The sequence below is a fragment of the Nannobrachium achirus genome, assembly GCF_963921795.1.
Source record: "Nannobrachium achirus genome assembly, chromosome: 3".
Classification (NCBI taxonomy): domain Eukaryota; kingdom Metazoa; phylum Chordata; class Actinopteri; order Myctophiformes; family Myctophidae; genus Nannobrachium; species Nannobrachium achirus.
Window position 1 is genome coordinate 24,790,635 of NC_137812.1, and position 2,500 is coordinate 24,793,134.

General features: G+C 41.6%; 1 protein-coding gene across 1 annotated transcript in view; it reads right to left on the reverse strand.

The window, feature by feature from the left end:
- myo15ab (myosin XVAb) overlaps positions 1 to 2,500 on the reverse strand; it is a gene marked incomplete at both ends in the record, with an annotated part of 174,892 nt that overhangs the window by 46,657 nt on the left and 125,735 nt on the right. The gene's annotated exons all lie outside the window — the stretch shown is intronic.

Consider the following 2,500-nt stretch of genomic DNA (forward strand, 5'->3'; position numbering starts at 1 on the left):
AATTCTTTCCTTCCCCGCAATTTTGTAAGCCTTGTCCCTCAACCATTTCGTTTTTATGCACCACATATCCGGAACAAATTCCAGGTCTGCTGCCAAAAACACAACTAAAGACCTTTCTGCTTGCCGCTGCCTTTGACTGTTATTTTAGCTTTTTTCTTTCTCTTCTGCAACGTAACTGAATCTGTATCTTTTTTTTTCTTTCTTTTTTTTGTATTTACTTTATGAGAATCATCTTTTATAATTGTCAGGTCATCACAGGTTTACAGAAGTAAAGAAGTGGGTGAAATTCGTTTCCGTGCCTAGTTTCCATCGTATCGTTATTTCCATAGAAGGAAGAAAGGGAAGAAGAAGAAGAAGAAGAAGAGAGAGAGAGAGAGAGAGAGAGAGAGAGAGAGAGAGAGAGAGAGAGAGAGAAGTTTTTGTTTCATGCATCCTGATGTCATTGTATCATTGTGTTTCCCTTGCTTGATGTTCTGTGTAAAGCACATTGAATTGCCTGGTTGTTGAAATGTGCTCTACAAATAAAACTGCCTTCCCTCGCATTCAGGGACATGCTGGGCCCCTGATTATATTTCGTCGTTGTCGGGTGGAAACCTTTTACGTCCGTTTGTTTTGTATTTATCATTTTAAAAATGATTTAAACTAGTGAAAACAGCCGATCTACAAGCACACAACGCCTCGCACCGCGAGGCGTTGTGTGCTTGTAGATCTGCTGTTTTCACTACTTTTATGCCACGGACTTGTATGATGAAGCAGGGCTTTGCTTTGCGAAAAAAATTACAAATTTGAAACTTGGAGACACGAGGTTTCTGCCCGACAGTGACGATTTACTTTGTTGGCCGCCCAGCCCCCAAAATGGAACGAAGGCCGACATTTTATTTTTATTTTTATCCTAATGGCCGGCCAGGAATGAACCGGACGTTCAGGAGTTGTCCCGCTTTTCCCAATGGCCAGCACGTCCCTGCTCGCCTTGGCGTGAGTTCTGTCCTGTCCTCTGTACTTGTACAGTCTGTGTGTGTTCTGGTTACCTGCCTACCACCTCTGGAAGGAGTTTCTGCCAGCCTGAACTTTGCCCATTAGTCAGGGGTCATTTTCATGCTGGCTTGTGGTGGACGTTGTTGTCAAAATATTATTTTTGCCACGTAAATAAATAAATAAAAAATTAGTCAAACACATAAAGAGCTAGACCTAAATCAGTGGTTCTCAACATGTGGGTCGGGACCCTCAGGGGGGGTCCCCAAATTAGTTTGGGGGGTCTCCAGATGATTAACTTAATGTGCAACATTGTTTTCTCATTCAACAGTAAACAAACCAACATAAAGTTTAAGTGTATGGTATCTGAACATTCCTAAAGTGACAATTTAAGGACTTTTTAATACCTCTAAAATGACAAATTAAATACTGGCGAAATTGCCAAATATTAGAGGCAGAAATTGTGAAAATAGCAGATCTACATGCGAGCATGTAGATCTGCTATTTTCACAATAGAACCGTGTTATATAAAATGTAATGCCTTAACTCTTAGTGTTCGTCAGGGACAAATTCCCAAGTCCCAAGTTATTAAAATATGATTATTTTCTGGGTCACGGCCTGAAAAGGTTGAGAACCACTGACCTAAATGACCATTATAGGTCTCTAACTGTGAGCGTGTACAAGAGGAACCAGATGGACCCTTATGGCTCCATTTGGTTCCATTTGTACACTCTCAGAGTTATGGGGCGGTCCTTTAAAATAAAACGTTTGAGAATCACTGTACTAGTGGACTCCTAATGTTTCATAGTGTTGTGGTAAATCAGTGTCATTCATATTCTGCAGAAAACCTGCAGACTGACATGCAGTAATTGGGTCTTGAGATCAAAGTAAGAACATTATAATGCTGTGTTAAAGCTAAATCTAGAATTTGCCACGGACCAGGCCAAGTCTCGCCACAGACACATTTTGTTCCGTGATTGATCCCTTGGACTTTGGATTCCTGCCTGTTCCTTTTTTTAGTTTGTTTTCCTGTGTTGGAACGCTTTCCTGCCACACAATCTTGTAAGCCTTGCCTGTCCCTCGTGTTTGTATTATTCGATCTATTGCAGGGGTCTTCAACAGGGGGTCCGGGACACCTAGGGGCTAGGGGGTCCCCAGAGATACTACAGGGGGTCCTCCAAATCTTTGTGCTTTTTATATGAACCACTTGAACCCTAGTGTCCATATTCTGAGAACATTAGACAAAAATAGCAGATCTACAAGCTCACAAGCCTGAGGATCGGCTATTTTCGGCAAAGAGGTCTGGTGTAGAGGGTAAAAAGAGGAGACTAAGTACAGAGTGAAAGGTCAAGTTAATTATGTTTTGACGGTTCAAGTGGTTAAATATCTGAAAACACAAATTGACATGAATCCAAAATACACTGATGATTGTGCCGTCAAACGATTAGACTATGGAATCTATGAAAAGGTTGTGGGGGTCCCTGCTTCATCTCTCTCTCAACTAAGGGGTCCTTGGCCTGAAAACGTC